The sequence below is a fragment of the Arctopsyche grandis genome, chromosome 7, assembly GCF_051622035.1.
Source record: "Arctopsyche grandis isolate Sample6627 chromosome 7, ASM5162203v2, whole genome shotgun sequence".
NCBI lineage: Eukaryota > Metazoa > Arthropoda > Insecta > Trichoptera > Hydropsychidae > Arctopsyche > Arctopsyche grandis.
In genome coordinates this window covers 19872073-19892068 of record NC_135361.1, presented here as the reverse complement: position 1 = coordinate 19892068, position 19996 = coordinate 19872073, and the positions used below count along the sequence as shown (strand labels likewise).

The 19996-nt window shown below is 35.8% G+C and overlaps 1 protein-coding gene across 10 annotated transcripts in view; it reads left to right on the top strand.

The window, feature by feature from the left end:
* Positions 1 to 19996, top strand: part of mrj (DnaJ heat shock protein family (Hsp40) member B6 mrj) — a 60305-nt gene that overhangs the window by 13570 nt on the left and 26739 nt on the right. For all 10 annotated transcript variants that reach the window (XR_013260801.1, XR_013260799.1, XM_077434392.1 and 7 more), the window contains exon 2: positions 9224 to 9273. The gene's annotated coding sequence lies outside the window, so the exon portion shown is untranslated. The remainder of the gene's footprint in view (positions 1 to 9223; positions 9274 to 19996) is intronic.

The following is a 19996-nucleotide window of genomic DNA, read 5'->3' as shown; positions in this document are numbered from 1 at the left end:
TAATGCAATTCACATGTCTAGACGTATCTAGGGGTCAACAGCCATTATGGAATATTCATTTGAAAGAAGCCATCGTGAGTGTCTTCTACTTTAAGTTGAATCTCGTACGTGATCCAATCTCGCCATTCACTTTTTTTTACTATTATTTTTGTTGTTGAAGAGAACAAGATTCGTGCATTGAAAATATATTTGATCAATTTCATAGTGTCAGTTTTTTTACTTCATTTTTGTATCTTTTCATTTCTTTGACTGTCATTTGTATTTTTAGTTCGGCGATTTGTGGGAAAATTTTTAAGTTTTTGGAATGTCAGATGACCGTTTCAGCCTGCAGGAAATTCCATAGTCTTTGCAATTTGATTATTTCTGATGTTGCATCAACATTCTTCTATTTTTATACGGTGCGTGAACTTTATTATTTATTTCACGTTGGCAGATTGATCTAAACATTAAAGGTTGCTATGTTTCACGTACAGGCATACGATGTTAGATAATAGGCTTCTCAACTGTTATAAAGCCTTGTAAATTTAATATCGGGCAACTCGAGGAACTCAACTTTATTTAGGGCGAAAACATGAAAACCTAGGAGTGGTATGGGACGTCACGTCCTTGACTTCCCGCTGTGACCGTAAACAGTGGATGTTCCCCGAACCGAATTCGGGTGTAGTTGCACGTGCAGAAGGCATATGTTTGGGAGGTCGCACGTGTATGCATATCCATATGCACCCGACAAGTTTCGTCTACATTAATTCAAATATGGGATTCACAAGGATAAAATATCACCGAAAACACTCCAGGGGGTGTATATGGATATGTATACTTTGGGACTGTGTACCATGTACATATATGGGCTAAGGGTGCTGCGTTTTTTACGCATGTTTAAAAGTATAACAAAAACACGTACCACTCAGTATGTTTTCGCCCTATAAGTATTATTAGGGTTGTCAGACTTCATGCAATTACGTGCCGAGTTTTTTCGAATGTTTTAAAGTATCTAAAAAACACACGTACCACTACAGTTTTTGCATTTTCGGTAACAGGCAAATATTGCGTCTTTTAATGTTGCATTCAGAAACCACAAAAGTCTCAGGCAATGTTTATCTCTTAATATAGAATTTTGAAAGAGAATTTACATATATGTAAGTTTGGGTTCGTAGAATCTGTGCCGTTAATTTAATAAACAAAAAAACAAATGAATATTCAAATAAATTTAAATAAAATAAAACTATTCAAATAAATTTCATAAAATTTCAACTCGTAACGTGGCAACGTTCCGAGTAGTGATCAAATTAGCGTACTCGGTATGAGCAACTTTGGTGATGTTTAAGCATATGTTTTAAAACATATATAGAGTGGGTTCGCAATAATGCCGTGATAGTTTTGTCGCCTCCATATCGCATCGTTTGACTATGCACTGGTTTCTGGTGTTCTAAATATAATGTCATGCAATTGACAGTGCTCTGGTTAATTTTGCACGTGACTCAATTGAAGTCGATTTCGATAGATTTGAATGTCGATTCGCGCAGTGTGTGCGTATGTTGCACTCTGTGCAACCAGAAATGGTCCTTTTAAGGGGGGGCACACAATACTGTGCCGACCACGCGAACCGATCGCGTGGGCACCCTTCTTTTATTTTAAAACGGAGACTTACATCACTCGCCGTGAGAACGGTACGCTCACACTCGATTGCAATTTATCGAATGTGTTTGATTATTGCCAGTTGTGTGATACGACTTCCTCTCGTCCTGTCTCGTGTCTCCGCTCTGTCGTCGGTGTTCGGACGTTGTCGAGATATTTTCGTCGTCGATAAGTGTTTTTGACAAAAACGACCGAATAAAATTAACATATTTTAATCTTAATTCGGTTTGTGGGCTTGCGATGAATGTCAGGATATATATTTTTTTGTTTTGCTTGTCGCAGTTGACCCAGATGGTAAATTATAACCTTTTCACGAAAATCTAGCTAAAGTACGATGGTGAATAAATAAATCATTCAAAATGTCGTTGTAAATAATAAATTGGCAATAGGTTCATGAACAATAGAAGCGAAAAGTATTGTATTGATCGATTTAAAATCGGACTTCGTTTGGTGTTATGCTCACGATTTCCACATCTGGTTTTGAGTTTGACAGACGCTATAGATTCAGGTAAACTGAATAGATTTGTATCTCGAATACGTGCTGCAAAACCGTCGATGTTTTTTCTTATTTATTGGATACATGTACATATGTATTCAATTATTTTTTTCCGACTGGTTATATCGAGTCAAAGTTCAAGGCATACTATAAGGTTTAAATTACTTGCATATATGTATAAGATGAACTTCGTACATATACAAATCTGTAAAATGCGTATACATATATCAAATTGCCGAGATTTGAGCAGGAACATATCAAGCATTCCAAAACTATTTCTAAAGTGAGACTATGTATTTTTTGTATTCTAATGTATTTTTTTTCATTATTTTTTATTTGAAAATGTTAATATCTTATCTTAACAATTTTTAATATCTTATCAAAATTTACGTATTTAGGTTCGTTTATACCAATACAGCTCATGCCGTCAACTGCGCGTAAACAAATATATTCTTCGGAAAAAGGTTTGGGCAAATTGCGGGCCACGGGTTGCGGGCCACGATTCGAATTTTTGTGCGACCCGCCAAATTGTTGGTTATTAGAGGATCACTTATTTTTCTATATTGAAATTTTTTTTTCATGACAGTAAATAATGTATAATATATCTATAAATAGTATTTTACTTGCGATCCGACGTTCATTTTTAATTCTTTATGCGGCCCTTCATTCAAAAAGTTTGCCCAGGCCTGCTTTAGAACATTCTATATGGACACATTCTTACGTTCCGTAATGTGTACGTGGCAGAGCCGAAACAGCAGTAAACGACACGATCTATTCATATTATACAGCAGTACATAAGTACGTATTAAGCAGAACCGCGTTTCTTTGGCCACTGCAGAAATATTCACGCACGACGTGAGAAGTGCACCCGTACTAATGAGAGTCAATAGTTTGAAAATTATTGAATGAATGTTTTCGGAAACGTCATTGTGACAATATTGATTCGACGATACGATGAATGCAATCTTGCGTCTTATCGTCGCGCTCTGTAACGTATATTTAAGCCGATTTCGCCTTGCACTGTTCCAAAACAATTATGAACCTGCCGAAAACGGACGGTGCTGTGTCGTATGTATAGAAGTAGTCTTTTCCGTGCAGTGCTGGATAAAATAAACAGTTATGAATGAACGCTCGCATTTTGCATAGATATTAAGCAAATAATAAGTGGTATTTGATATTACAATGTACCAGCGGTCGTTCACCGGTGCAGTAACTATTCGAAGGAGTAATATTTGGCGAATGCTTTGAACCGGCATTATTTTTTTGTTTTGTTATCGTTATACAAACATGTGTATTGTATATTGTTTACATTATCAGACACACGTGATTATGTAAAATGCATCATGACGTTCTTTACCTTATTAGTAAGATTCCGAGTAACGGCGTCGATGCGTAATCGACCGAAGAGAGATCCCAAAAATTCTAAAACGATGAATCGAACGAATTCGAAGTGCAATTCCGAGTACACTTTGCATCTTTCTCGGTGCGAATTTGAATAATACTCGATTTGTCACCGCATATTCTAATGTTTATTATCTGAGTGTTTCGCTATCGCTAGGCGACGCATTGTTTGCAATGAAGGTCGTCAGTATAATATATATATGTATATAGATATCAAATACGTTTCCTTTTAGTCGTAGAGAATGACTCGCTTTATAGCCGTTCGCGGATGTTGATTGTTCCTTTTAAATCGACGATTTTCCAGTCATCGTCGATAATCAACAATGTTTTTTTTATTATTTATTTTTACTTTTTTTTTTCTTCGCTGTCGGGCGTGGTGATAAGCTATTGCAATTATCGTGTTATCTTCGGCTTCGATTGCACAATTTCCACTTCGAATGATGTTTTGACGTGATAATGTGTGTATCTGTGTCTGCATGGTGCTTTTTGTTTAGACCGTTCGTCGACACGGTGACGTCACGCTTTACGTTTCGATCGGAAGGTCGTTATATCGCATGTCGGTTGTGCAACGACCTCGTTATATCGAATTATCTACGTGAATTAGAAGTCTCTCCGCGAGATTGTACATAATGGCGGTAAAATTAATTGTCCGCGCGTAATTCCGTATAGATTTTCATTGTTTGATTGTAAGCTTCCCGTTTAAATGCTTTTGAATTATTATGCCAGTGGATGTTCGTGAAAGTTTAATTTTTCTTTGGATGCTATATCTCAAAACTAAGTTGTTTTAGTAAAACTATTTTATATAAACAAAAATTTAAATGGTCATTTAAAAAAAATGATCAGAAAATTTAGTGATTTGTGTATTATGTGTATATGTTGCAGTGGAAGCATATTTCAAGTGAAAATATATTTTCAGTAGTGCAAATATATTTTCACCAATTCAAGCAGTTAAAATGTATAAAACAATGAATTTACTCTATAAATTTAACCCAATCTTAAACGAATAGGGCCAACCCTTACTTAACCTAACTTATTCTAACCTTTGAATAATACAAACCCTTACAATCTAATCTCAAAATGAATAAAACCAATCCTGAAAATGTAACTGGTTATGATTTAACTTGAAATATAATTTATCTGTGACATACATATAGACAAAAAGCAACCGTTAGTAAATCGCTTATTGTTTCGAGTATTTTTTGACAATCAAACTCAAGTCAGCCAGCGAGTAACCGATAATATAACTTACTGATCATTTATTTACTGACCGAAGTTACGAACTAAATAAATATTAGCTTTTTATATTTAGTTCGTATTACGTATGTACGTAGTTTTTATGCATGCTTAAAATAATGCGTTTAAATTTAAATCGCCACGAAGTTTTATTTTGTGACATTTGGCAAACATTCTGACGTTGATTACTCGTAATAACCTGTCTCGAGTGCAATTAAGTGTTAAAAACTATAGGAAATGTCAGATTTTTGTTCCCAGATAGCACATTTCAATTTTATTATATATGTATTATATTCACAATGTTTTAATTCGTGTCTTTTCTATTGTTCTGATCTTCAAGTATACACATGTACATATAATATATTATAGTTTGAAAATATTTTTGATTGCATATGTTCAATGAGTTTGATGTCATTATCTTGACGTGTTTGCCATCATTCTAATCATTATACTACAATAGTAAGAACACATTAAAAACGCACCGGACTGTTATTGAATCCAGCTGTGAGAGACTTGTCTTCGTGTCATCATTAATTCGTACGATCTTATTATTTCGATTATTTAGAAAAAATCAATGTCAATGCAAGGGCAAAATATCACCGAAATCATCTCAGGGAGTGAGGTTTGCGAAGGGACGCGACAATACAGATTTGACCCACCGGTGTAGGTCTAGCGGTTTTCGTAGCTCGTAGAAAACTATCTAAAAAAAAACACATTTCCATAAACTTCGAGATTTGTTGGCGACTTTTCTCTTGTAGAGACTCTCTTGTTTGTTCGTTGGAGACACATTTCTATTTCATTTCTGAAATTATTTTGTGAATTGTGATGTAGTAAATCAACCAAAACATTTGGTGGCAGATGAATTGCTAGTATCTGAGAATTAGTAGAGGTTTATATTCCTACAAATAAATCATTATGTACATAGGAAAATTTAAGATTTATGTTTTTTGTTTAAGCTTTTGAATTATATAATTAATAGTACTTATTTATTTAGTAAGATCCTATTCCAATGTCCAATCAGATCCCTTCGAAATCCTTCGTTATTTCATATTAATCCCTGTTCTACCAATTATTCCTGTAATTTATTTTTATATAGATCTTGCTCTTCTTTTAACAATATTTCTCCCTAGTTAGTATTGATCATTTTTATTGTTTAATCATTTTTCTTAGTATCACACATGTACATGCATACATATATCCCGGGTCTACGTGACTTGACAGAATGTTAAATGACAGAAAACGCAAATATCGGAAGGCAAAGATCGAAAATCGAAAGATCTTAAGTCGAAAGATCAAAAAAAAAAAGGTGCATGGTAAACGGTACATACTCACGTACATACTCACTTAATTTGCGCGAGCAGGATACAGCAGGAACAAGAGGAACATGCTTTTCCTCCCGTATTCTGCGCGCGCACATTAATACGGGATGAAAAGCCTGTTCCTCTTGTTCCTGTTGTATCCTGCTCGCGCAAATTAAATGAGTATGTACCGTTTACCATGCACCATTTTTTTTTGATCTTTCGACTTAAGATCTTTCGATTTTCGATCTTTGCCTTCCGATATTTGCGTTTTCTGTCATTTAACATTCTGTCAAGTCACGGAGACCGATATATCCCATATGGTTCCCGGAAGAATGCGCAGTTTCAAGAAATCCTAATTTTCAAAGGCGCTCAAGAATAACTTACGCAATAGAATTTCACAAAAAAGGGTTAGCACCATTGAAGTAGAATGCTACTTCAATGATTAGCACCCTCGGATAACATACCACTTTGTATGTTATACAAAATATATAAATATGTACATACAAAATAAAAACGGATAACATATGAATACCAAATTCTATTGCTTTAGTTCTTCTTGAGCATGTTTGAAAGTTTGGATATCTCGAGAGTGTGGCTCTCTTGAATGCATTTATCCGATCACCATCCCATATCTACTACCATTATTCAATGCTTTTTTTCTTTGTTCTTATTTTTACATACCTCCTTTACGTTTCACATGACTTTCTTGTCATTTTCATTGTTATCTTATTTATAACTTTTTTGGTGACAAGTGTTATATACATACGGTGTAATGCTGTTTGTTTTTGTTATTTTTTTTACTACCAAAATTTGAATAAGAAAAAAGCAAATTATTTATCAGTGTTTTGATACCGCGGAATTGGGAACGCAATTAGTGTCGGAACATCTTAGTAAGTCATATGAAAAGCTGGTTTTAATTATAGAAAATTTTAATATGCTTGTCATTTCTATATATAGAACGTTTTAATTGTCGTATCATTTCCGATGTAGTAAGTCGTTCGAAAGATATCGTCTTAGAATTTCTTCGTGACATAGTTGTGTCGTACCAGTTAGCGCGTTTAACCGAGCCGGTTAAGTTGCGCAACAATCGCTACCTACCGACCGGTGTGCTATGTAATAATTCGAAAATCATACTGCTCTTTCGACACGCATTCGCGTTTCTCAATACGGGGAAATGGCGAATTCCACAACGTTATTGTTTTATTCGCATTATGCAGCTGGGCTTGCTCGCGCATTATTCATCCAATTAACGCTCAACCACCCCGCTAATTAATCGCACACGGAAAATTAAACCTTACCGCGGCCCAGTTCTAGAAATCTCAATCCCACAAATGAAACGATCCTTATCGAGTGTTCGATGAAAAATTTCCCGATCGTCCTTGTCGACGATGCGAGAGTTTATTAAATTGTACATGCGATGTTCTCAAGTCTCAACGCCCACCTTTGTGCGAACGAGGTGATGTCAGAAATTCTTCGAAACGTTTCGCACAGTCTTTATTCTGCCGCACACAAGAAAAATGATACATTTAAGTTGCATTCTTCATGCGAGGGATGCGTCTTGTCATAATAAACGAATTTATTGTCAGATTCGCGCATTCAATCTTGAATGCAGTCATGCACGAGCTCTTGTCTTGTGGTGAAGCGCTCTTTAGATAGGTATTTTTTTATTATTATTAATATGTAAAATGTGTTTTGATTTGTATTGAGTTTCCTTATCGACGTTTGTGGTGCAACGTTTGTGATAAGCTATCGCGTTCCACTGACCAAATGCGATTCACACATTTTTGTTATGATCTTGGACGTTGCTCCGTAAACATGTTCTGTATTTGTCGCACGGTGATACTGAGTGTTTTCAAAAATCTCATTTGGTTATGGTGCAGACACACAGAGTGGTGGTTTTTTAGATACACGTGTAAAATAATGCTAGCACGCTTAATCTATGCTATGGAGACCCAGGCCAACACTCACCTCCCTGGAATGTTTTTGGTCATATGTTATCCTTGATGTACGTTTGACAGTGATCAATAACGGTGATTCCCGTATTTGAAGAAATGTGTGAGAAATAATAAGATCTAAGACCTAGGTATGTCTTGCCGTACGATTCAGTGTATCTGCGCCTTTATTCATGCAGGGCCGCTGATAGGAATCCCGGGCCCTGGAAAAAATAATGATCTTTTAGATATATTTTTAATCTGCAAAAAAATTATCAGAACTATTAGAAAAATACCTATGTATATGTTGGTTGCTATTTTTAAAAATAATTGAGTAAGAAAGTGCATTATAACAAGTACGATTTGGGACACGGGGCTCCTCGATTAGTCGGGCTCTGGAACTTTACCCCCCCCCCCTCTCGTCGTCTCTGTATGTATGTATGATATGTAAGAATATGTACTGCATACATTCTCTATATTTTTTTTATCACACCTCGCACGTTATGCATAATACATAGATGGATGGAAACGTTTGAAAGTTAGTTTGCTTTGTTTGTTGAATTGCACTCGCACGAAAGTTTGCGTCGAGAAAAAGTTAAGGTGTTAGAAAAGGTTGCTGACCTCTGATCTAGTAGAACGTGTCCAGCTTTTGACAGCCGAATGTGTTGTTGATGGTGGCCAGTTAACATTGTAAGATGACCGGGTTTTTTCAGACAATGGTCGCTCCGAACAAACGCTATCAGCTTACATGCGTTTGAAATTGGACACTCGAATCGCGGTTTCTTAAATTTTATCAAAATTCACACGTCGTCGCGTCTCATTCATCGGCTGAAGTGCGCCAATTTGTTCGCCGAATTACGGTCAGATAATATTTCCAGTGAAGCGTTTTATATGGTATATATATGTATGTATGTAGTAGCTGTCGGGCGTTGAAGCTTTGTGGACGACTTTTGAGAAATTTTGTTTGATTTGTTTGACGTTAGTTTGCTTTTGCTCTTCGAGCTATTGTGTTAGTGGGGTAATTGTGTGGTGAAACATTTTCACGTATGCAAAGCATACGATATGTTCACACGCAATTAAAATTAATGTACTTTAAGAAAGTTATTAATTCTACGATTTCAATACTAATCTACGCATTGGTAGGAATTGAATTGGAGATTTTCCGTCTTTGTGATTTTGTATTGTTTTTCACTTTTTATCTCACGTTATTATTTTTCTCTTTTCAGAAGTGACTCTCATCAGTTGCAACGTTTGAGGATACTTCTTTTATGTGAAGGTAATCATCATGCTATACTTTCGAGCCATATAATTCTCGACTGTTTTCCTTGTTTGAATTTACATTGAATAATTCGTTATTTGTTGCGGTTTTGTAATTTTGTCTAGTAAGCGTTTTTTTTTACATATCCATACATATATAATTTGCTTCCTCTGGAAATGATTGTTTGTGTGCTGTCATTTTTATTTTAAAAGCACAAGTTCGTGTTTTGATCGTGGAATATACAAGCCGTTCTTATTTTATAAATGGTGTTTTTGAAACACTATGTATGTGTAATTAATGTAATGAAAACTTTAATTAATTGCAAGTGCATTTGAATTAGACGGGTCGTGAACTGTCTGCATAGAGTAAGTGTTCTTCTCTTTGTATAGCAATTCCATGTAATGTAATCACGTTATCCTTGGACATTATAATGTTTCATTTGACTTTATTTGTTGTAAAGTTTATTTGTCCTGCTTTATCAGTGGCCCTCAACTTGGAACATATTGCTATTTTCTTTAGATGAGGTCACTTAACTTTTAGAGTTTCTACTTCAACAAAGATCAGATCAGAATATCGTGTATGCGATATGAATTCATCCGACCGTACTGTTCATACGATTAGCGCTGCGGCTAGTAGGAGGTATCCGTATTAACACTGGTCTTACTGTACTAAATAATTCTGCTAGTTACTGTGCTGGACGCTAAGCGTCCAGTTAAAAATGTATGTTTTATGTGAGCCGTCATTCCAAGGCGAATATCATTCCTTTGTCCTTGATATTTCGTCCTTGTATTGACATAGATTTGATAGTGATTCCCATATTTAAAGAAATGTAGGATAAATAAGATCCTCAGAATTATCAATGACATGACGATACGCCTATCACAAATGGAAACCACGAGCACGTGCCGCGTCACACTTTTGAGTTTGTTCTTACCATTACTCATGCTTAATGCATTCGCTAAATTATACCGAAATTCGGAAGTTCTCTACGATCACGACGACAAATTGTGAAACATTGGTGTAATAAATAGGCCAAACTTTGAGCACAGCTGAAAAAAATCTTATTTAATTTTCAAAGTACGGGTGTGGTTTATCATTTTTATCCACTTTGAAAAGCTAATATGCTTTCGCATTTCACCAGTGAAAACATAATGGACCGCTCCTTTTAGCAAAAAGATATTTACGTTCGTGGTATACACATTTATGACCTATCGCGAGGTATTATAATGTATGTGAAAATGTGTGTGTTTATAAATAAAATATCTATCGTCAGGTATCTGCAGCTCGATATAGACGACTAGCAATAATATCTGAATTGCCTTTTCTAACGACGCCATTTACACGTACAACCCAGCATTTTCCCGCCACGTCGTTTTAGAATTTGCCTTATTGATGAAAACCCCGTGCGAATGGAAAGTTCACGATGCCTTCGGTGGTTGCAGATCTCCAAACTGGGAGGGAGTGTGTGGTCAATGTATATAGATATATTGGTAACCGAGAGAGACGCTTTCTAAAACATGACCATAATTGGAAGTTTCTCGGCGATCGTAGCCCGCGGCTCCACAAAAAGGAAGTGTGTCGAGAAAAGTGCACGGCGAAAATTGACATTGTCCCTCTATGTGGGACATAAGAAGAAATCTGCACGTGTGCTTGCTTGTCTCCGTCAGTCTCCGATTCCCGCACCGTTGCTTCTCGCGTCTGCATCTGTCTGCTGTTGACGAACTTATCATGTGTGGATTTTGACATAATTGTTGCCATTTGTGCATCGGGTGAGTGCATTCGATGCGACAGACCGACTGGCGCTGTTTCGTATTCACGACTCGACTATACCCCCGGTATTCATGATCCAACACTGCACGACGTTGTGCGATAACGATAATAAGTGCACTTGTTATTCTGCCGGAACGGTTGCTTACATTTGAATTTTGATGTTTTCCAGGAGTGCTGCTGCTTGCGTGCACTTTTTTCTGGTCCATGATTGGAAATTTGATTTCGGCTTTCCTTCGAACTAACTTTACACATGTATTTGATTCCGAGTGCTGTTTCTGTCATATTTTCAAGTGGATTGTCTTGGGACGAGTTATGTCTCGCGGTCTCCTTTTGATTTCAGGAGGGGAAAACTTTAAATATATCACTATCCACTTCAATAGAGGACTTCTAGTAATTATATGTACATACATACATACTTTTTGTCAAATTGTAATGATCCTCTTATTCATTTGTTAACAAAAACTGATGCTAGTCTTTATACGTGATAGTATTTATACGTGCTACATGAAACATGTACCACATTATGACTTTAATACTATTTATTTCTTACGAGCAATATATGCATGTAGTATTATGGTGCAGTCCCACAGAGTGATACGCGGTACGTGTTTTATGTATGCCATTACTATCCTCGCTTTATCTATGCCATACAAAACTCACTCTCTGGAATTTTTTCGTTGATATTTTATCTTTGTATTGACAGTGATCGATAAAGGCGATTCCCATATTTAAAGAAATGTAGGAGAAACTTGTGAAAATAATAAGATCTTATGAATTAACAATGAAATGAAGACACGTCCATCACAGCTGGAAACCACGAGCACGTCTATGCCGTACGATTCTGTGTGTTCTTACCATTAGTCTTCCAAACGTGCTTTTCTAATTGGTAGTAGCTACGTTTTAGGTAGACGATTCCTCAAATTGTTTAAACATTATGTCACCTAAACGTCCACGCTGAAAATCATAACACACACACAATGATTTTATATTCTACGAAAATATGTCATCATAATCGCTGAGCAATCCGGAAGGGGCGTGTCTGATGTGTGCATATCAATATCGCCACTATGTTTTGTATGTATGTTCCCATTTCCTCTCAGTTTGCACGCTATAGCATTTTTAATCGTGTTCAATATCACTAATTAAAGTTGTACATTTTCACACCTTCATTCACCTTTACACCTTGTAAAGGTTCAAAATGGCAAACTGGATATACATATGTATGTACCTACCTACACAGTGATACAGGCTTTGTTGTCTGTTGGCCAGAGCTTTGACCTGCGCTGGTTGTCCAGTGCACGGTATATGTATATGCATTCTATATACTCATATGTACATCGACCCGCCGCTGCACTTACATTTTATTGCAACGAGGACACACCCTATCTTCTGATTATTTCTAGCCCTGCAGTGTCTGGCTGCGTCACGCCTCTGAACTCCTCGTTTTTCATAGCCACCTCGGGGCAAACTCTCTAGTTGGGTATCTATGAACGTGTTGTTTGGGTGGGTCGCCTACACTCTGGAACACGCTAGAGATCAAATATGTGATGCGAGCTTAATAGAAGAATGCTTCTCAAATTTTCAGTATTTTTTTTTTTTTTTCGGAAAACCTTTTTAATTTTCCTGGGAATTTTGCTATCTAGTATTTTTCTAGATAGCAAAATTGTCTTCCAGAACAGACGGAGAGAAGAAAAAGGCAGCAACATGATTTGGGGTATAGAAAGAATTTCTAGTATTGTTATTTATTTAGTATCTCTTATTAAGTCGCCTCACCGCGTCGATCTCGATCCCTTATCTTCAAATCTCATATACGTAAGTCAATCCCATTTTATTTCTGAGATTGATTGATAATATGTATTTTTATTAGTTATGATGTCCTAAATAATAATTTTTGTACTTGAATTTTTAAATATTTCAATATTTAAAAGATGGATTAAATTCTAGCTGATCTGAACTGCTTTTCATGCATGTACTGTCTTATTCTGCTTGGACATGATGAATGTTATTATTACTATTTTTTTTTACTGAGGTGGGTTCTGCAATTGGTTGAGAAGCACTGAAGTGAATGCAAAAGAAATACTTACTGCTTATATGGACAGTGCGGTTATATCTCGGGTCAAGGTCTGGAGGGATCATCTCGATCTTTCATATCTGTACGACATTAATATTAATTATTTTCAAAAAAAGAATTTTGCGTCATGCACGCCGTATTTATGGTGACCCATATTTTACGATTAAATTTAAAACTGTACGAATTTTTCTGAATGAAAATCTTGACATTGTGGGCTCGTCACGTCACGAGGAAAAATGTTGTTGTCCAGTTGGCCGCAATTCGACAAATTTTCGTGTCGACAAAACACATGGTAGGTAGAGATGAGTACGAGAGTAAATAAACCGATTTGTTCCGAGATGGCAGAAGTTGGATCGTGAATCACCGTTTTCGAGGAGCTTTATCTAAAAAGCTCTCGCCGCATAATGCCAACGTACGATGGGGTGCATTCACCATAAATAAGATTTAAATTCGTTTTTGAAGTGCATAAATATAATATTCTCGATTTTGTCGACGGGGCTCTCACTGCTAGGCATAACCGGCCATTATGCGTTTCCGATTGATGATGATAGTTGTTTTTATTCACGGAGCGGGTTATCGAGAGATGATCGTGACTTACCATAATTTATTATTGATAATTTAGTATGCCTTAGTACCTACTTGCGTACGCGGGCAACAGTTAAAATAATTTGTTAAAACGGCCCGGTATGTAGGACGATCGAGACGATCGAGTTTTCTTTTTTTTAAATAAAAATACATTAATTTTAGAAATTGTGCCAGCGTTTGTACAGAAATCGACACGCAATCAAAGATTTTATTGTTAGTTAATTGGTATGGGAACTATAATCAGAGCACCTAGCTGTCCAATATATTGTCGATTTGGCGCATGCTCAAGATTCGTTTTATTATAATGTTAAACACAGAAGCGTCAGATTTTTTTCTTCATATTCGTTATGTATGTATGTAGCGACATTGAATGACAAATTTTTGAACGATGCGAAGTGAAAAAAAGTAAGACGAGGTTTGTAAAAAAGTTGCAAATGTGAAAAGACCAATTTCTTTTGTTTGTGCGTACACTCGATTGGAGTGGGTGTTGCGATGATATCATGAATAAAAACAGTTTCTATATATACTACAGTGAGTGTTACGAAATAATAATAAATTCGATCGTTTTGACAATGCGTGCTGCACGTCACTCGAAAATGCAACGTTTAGATTATTTTCCGCATGTACATATATCAAAGTAAATAAATAATGTACATATATGATCATGCTATAAATACTGGATAAATACGCTATGCAACGAGAAGCAAAATCCTGTCATCGATTTGTTGATGCTACCTCGATGACAGTTGGTCGCTTCCTGTCGTTTCGCGTCGCTTAAGGTAGTCAAAGCAAATATTTTTTTAGTTCATTTTTATTAATTACACGCCCAAGATGTAATATAATTGAATTAAACGCCCAAGGTATAATAGTCAAATGAGTTTCAATACGTCTTTGGCTTAGCTAGAATACATCTCTATTTTATGTATTATAAATTGATGTTTATTGCAACCAGGGCTGTGGAGTCGCTTCAAAATTTACCGACTCCGACTCCGTCTTGAACGATTCTAATAAGATCGACTTTTCTTTTCGTATGAAATTGTCTGTATTAAAAATAATTTCGATTTTAAAAATTAAAAAAATAATTGAAAATCGACATGTAATCTAATTTATTGAATTATTGGTGATGAAATAAGTATAAATAAAAAGTAAATACATTCATAGTGTGTGTGTATGAATTTCATACATAAACAAATTAATTTAACAAAAAAATGACGTTTAAAAAAAGTATGACACGGAGGAAACAATCGGTTTTGGTCACAATACATCAAAATACGTGAAATATTATTTACAATGTTTAAATTATTCATGTTTTTTATAAAGAAACTAGCTGAACCCGGCATGCATTGCAATGCCACTTCCCGTTTTCAACAATTCCCGTTTTCGTTCCCATTTGTCGGAAAAACGCAGGCGGCGAACACATTTGAAATTATTCAATTTATTTTACCCTAATAATGCAAGTGGCGATGCGAAAAATTTGAAATTATTGCGTTGCAATGCCCCACTCATTCCCGTTTTTCCCGTTAACGTTCCCGTTTTTAGGTGATTTTTTTTTACAGAAACCATCGCGGGCATACACACAATAAGTCCTGTAAGTGACAAAAATTGATTTTTGTGTATATAGATTATGAAATTTAAAATTATTTGTGTATTTACATAATAAAATTGGTGACAAGACTAGTTGATAAATATCGTAATACTAAAGAATACAATAAAAAGTCGGAGTCGGTTGATCTTTTATGACTTCGACTTCGTTTGAAATGCTACGATACCGCGACTTCGATTCCATAGCCCTGATTGCAACTATTCATTGCTAATATATATTTATCGTCATATCGAATTTTGACTAGTATTATCATCATTTTTTTTTTCAGATTTTGTATAATAATATATATAATAGTCATGTTAGTTTACGTTCATTCAGAAATTAGAATATATATTATGCATAGAATTGACTAGAATCGCCATTGTTGTGTGACAATATGGAAACGGGAGTGTCAAAGAGTTGTTTTTCGTTGACAGTGTTGTACCGGAACTCGTTCTATCGAACAATGAATTGTCGTCACACGGGAACACTAAGGTTGCAGTCAAGGTTTCAAGTTCAAGTCTCTGTTTTCGTATTTTCTTTTCAAAACTCTTAATATATTTGACGCGGTCTTTGAACTCTCCGTAGTTCCGAACGATCGACGAGCCACGCCACAAATTGACGTTTTTTTATTACATTGAAATCAATCGTTTATCTATTATGTTGAGGGGGGAAGACCTTGTCGAACATAACTATGAAATGATGTTTGACATTGATCATGTATAAATTTTTATGTTTGGCATATATTGCCCAATTAACGAAACCTTCTAACAGAGTTGTTAATTTTTATGGCCTGTGTGTTATTTCTGATTTTACCGATCGTCCTGTCCGCGACCGGTTTTCTTATATATAATATGATTTCCGATTTTATTATCGAGCTTTAGAAAGTGTGTGAATTAGACACGTGTGTAAGGTACATAAATTACGGATCAGATATCATTTTTTTTTCGGTACTCACATTAAAAACTCTCTTGAGAACGGAACGTATCGGAACACCTGATCGTTGCTTGTATCGATTCGAAACGAAAGTTCTCGTACGCGCGAGAAATTAACTTATTTTTGCGTGTGAATTGCATCGGTCGTTCCCAATATGTATGTATTTACATGCATACATCTGCCGGATGTTGTAAGACTTGATTGAATTATTTCTAGTTGTGGCGAACGACCTGTTAAACATGGTTTATACTAGCAATAATTTTTATAGCCGAATTTTCGCAATAAGTTTTTCAATCGTTTTTATTGAAGCAGGTGATCGATTTCGAGTGTGACTACTTTTTCATGAATTGTCTTAGGAAGTGATTTGGATCATAATTTTGTATGGCTCAGTCATTACAACATCTATGTATGTGTTTATGTGAGGTGAAATCAGAAAGATCTGATGGGTGATCTGTTTTTGTCAGGAATCTTTGATATATTTTAAATCTTGACTTTTTAGTTAACAACCACTTTTTTATTTACCCAGTTTACAATCGTCGAATTTCAAAAGGAAAAAAATAGCAATTCCTTGCAGTAAATGTCTGGCCGCACTAAGCGACACTGCGCTACAGCGACGCACATCAAAGTTGGTACAAAGGCAACTTTGACGTGCAGTGTCGCACCACTCGTAGTGCGTTCTATCTCATACAATTTCATACAAACAATATTTGGGCGTGCTGCGTCGCTGCAGTGCAGTGCCACCTAGTACGGTCTTAGCTTAAGTACTAACATTAAAAAAAAATTGGACCATGTTTTTTACCATTTAAGTTCTATTCATATTACAGTGCTGAATAGAATATAGACCTTTACCACGATGAAAGTGGTTCGTCTTTAGTCACACGTTTTTCCTATCGCAAAATGTCGATATGATTGATATTGGATGTTAGACATACATATCATAAGTATATATGTACTGCAATTTCTTTCGATTTCATTCTTAAATGTCAATTTTTAATGGTTTTAATGGTCTTTGCTTTCAAGACTTTCTGGTTTCTTTAAATTGATACTTTTTCTTCGTTAAAAAAACGTTGTCACCGTCGCTGAATAATGGTGTCTCTGATATCGCCTTTTCACCGATGATTATGGGGTTATCGACTAGTGCCATAATCAACATGTTCTTGGTCACAATCTACGCCCACTTTTGTGAAAGACATTAAAAAGTCGCACGACGATATGATGATTGCACACTTTCAAACGTCGTCGTCGTGCACACGTGCATTCTACTTTCATATTCCTTCATAATCAACCGTCTTTAATGACTATTTATCTATGTACGAATGCGGCCTTTTGAACTTCTAGTCGCGTGCATCTGTTAAATTGATACATGTGTAACAATCCTCGCTCTTTGTGACTCAAAAGCAACGAGCCGCCTCCTTGTGCGTATACTTGATATGGTTTTAGAATGGACCGTTTTGTAGCGCAGCATCACGATCGTCTTTCAATTTCATTTTGCTTCAGTTCAGTTGTTTATCCGAGACTCGTCGTCCTTTACGGAGAGGTGCGTGACTCATGGTCTCTGTCGTATGATGATGATGATGATGATGATGATGGGTCACATTTCCTGAGTGTAGATTTGTTTTTTCGTCAGCTTCGTGTGATTTTTCCGAGTTGTGTGTACAATTATTGCATCAACGGTCGACGGCCACACGGTTCTTTCACGGCCATTGGCCACTGCTTCTGCAAATTTGGGTCATTAACTCGAACCTCTTCGGGCAGTTTGCTTTTCGATTGGTTTTTTTTTAAACCGCATTTGCCCTCTAGCAGTAATTTTCAAACGAAAGTTGCCGCTCTTCGTTAAACTATTCATACTACATACATATGCTCGTTTACAGTTTTCGCTCGTCCATGGTCAAATGCTCCTATCGATAAAGGAAACCAGTCTTATCTCTGCTCATTCATTCCGTCGATTTATCACTCATGACTTTATGGGTGATAGATATGTGCTTTCATTTCCTCGTCCATAGTTGTGCAATACGAATGAGTTGATTCATCCAATCATAACTTTTCTGACGATTTACATGGATTATTTTATCAATGATTTTTATAATGATATTCTTACATATTTTTCGGAACTGTATTCGTATTATTTTTTTCAAAATTCCGCATTTTTATTGGAACATGATTCGAGCTCCGAAACGTAATTGATATCGGCATGGCCACACAGGTTGCAAGTTTAATTACGTTCGAATATATCAATTCATATTTAGATCCATTATGAATAATGATAGACGCTTATCTTTGCAATTGTAATCAATGATTGTTAAAATTCGCACTAACAATATGTCTGACCTTAACGAGTGTGACATTTCCATTGAATTTATTGCATAATACCCAAACAGCGATTGCCATAAATCTAATTGTATATAGATTTGTTTTATCCTCTTAATCCAATAATGATAAATCTATTATAGAACATTCTCGGTGTCGAGGAGAATCGTCGTTCATTGGTTTCGCATCATACATATAATAACTGTGTCTGTGAGTCAGACTGACAGAAACTTGTGCAATATTTTCGCAGTAAGTAATAAATAATTAATTCCCGTGTTTTACAACTGACGTTTCATGGTTATATTTTGCGCACTTAAACTTTTTGGGTTTGCGTATGCAATTTATCCATTCATGTGCTAATTTGAGCGCGCTCGTTGACTCACTCATAACGCATTGTCGATTAAACAATGCAATTAACGGAAAAATAGAATTGCAAGAATGCACCCACCACCATTTTGGTTTCCTTTGATTGTGTATGTATTTTGCGATAGAATAGGCTTTTATTGTTTGTATCATTGTCGGTGAAATTATATTTTGATTAACCGACTTCTAGTCTCGTGACAGGTGATCGCTCGCGGCCTCCTCGTATATTATCATCATCATCATCATCATCACAGTCGTCATGGGCGTCTCCGCCATTTCATGCATGGTTGAGTTATTAATCGTCCATACTTTGAGCGAATCGAAAGTATGGCGAGTTTATAAATATCTATTCCCTTCCCTCGTTTTTCAAGTGTGTGTTTGTGCGCGTGTGACAGACAGGTAGAAAATGGCGTTAAATCAATAATGGGACAGTTTCCATCGCAGTTGTAATTGAGAGAAAACGTTGACAGACGTCGGATGATTGATTGTTATGATGTTTTCTTCTTATTGAAATGTGGACAACTACTTCTGCTATCTATTCTAGTTTTGATTAAACATATTTGAGTTGTGATTGAAATACTCTCGTTTTTGTGAATTGAAGACTTCTTGATTGCCCTTTTCGGATGCATTGATTTTGTTTTGAAGTTATTGTCTTTGTATCCTAATTAATTCCAATTAATATCTTTAAAAACAATTATTTCAAAGAATATTTTCATAACTGATCAATAAAATGATCGCAGGGACGCAATTGTTCTTATTTTAAGATTTAATTATTTAATTCTAAAGAACCAAGTCAAAGTCTATGTAAATTCTGATTTGATATTGGGGTTGGATATTATTAGCTGCACTGATACTTGCATCGCTCAATAGACTGAATAATACTTGTAAAATGGTGCCAGGGTACTTGAAAGGTTTCTGTGAAATGGCTCGAACATAAATTATTCAGATCAAATTGAATTTTACAATTTGACGTCGTTTTGTTGTATTTTGCCGTTCGTTTTGATTGCTATATCAGTTATGTTTTATTCTCTCTTGTTTATGGTGGTTTTGCGGCTTTCAAAAACGACATTCATTATCAGCACTCATCATTGACACACTTGTACGAAAACGTTTTGCTTTACTCTATC